We start from the raw sequence: 492 nt of genomic DNA, 5'->3' as shown, positions 1-492 counted from the left end.
ATACCCATCCACGACCCATTTTCAATGCCCTGGCTGAGGGAAGGAGGTTCCCGTCCATCGTCCCTTTGATGCAGTGAAGTTGTCCTGTCCCCTTAGCGGAAAAACACCCCCAAAGCAAAATAATAAAACCTCCATGTTTGACGGTGGGGATGGTGTTCTTGGGGTCATAGGCAGCATTCCTCTTCCTTTCAAACACGGCCAGTTGAGTTGATTCCAAAGAGCTCCATATTGGTCTCATCTGACCACAACACGTTCACCCAGTTGTCCTCTGAATCAGTCAGATGTTCACTGGCAAATTTCAGACGGCCATGTATATCTCCTTTTTTGAGCAGGGGGACCTTGCGGGCGCTGCAGGATTTCAGTCCTTATAGCATAGTGTGTTACCAATTGTTGTCTTGGTGACTATAGTCCCAGTTGCCTTGAGATAATTGACAATATCCTCCTGTGTAGTTCTGGGCTGATTTCTCACTGTTCTCATGATCATTGCAACTC

The sequence above is a fragment of the Etheostoma spectabile genome, chromosome 3 (genome assembly GCF_008692095.1).
Source record: "Etheostoma spectabile isolate EspeVRDwgs_2016 chromosome 3, UIUC_Espe_1.0, whole genome shotgun sequence".
Lineage (NCBI taxonomy): Eukaryota > Metazoa > Chordata > Actinopteri > Perciformes > Percidae > Etheostoma > Etheostoma spectabile.
Note: the sequence above shows the minus strand (reverse complement) of the source record.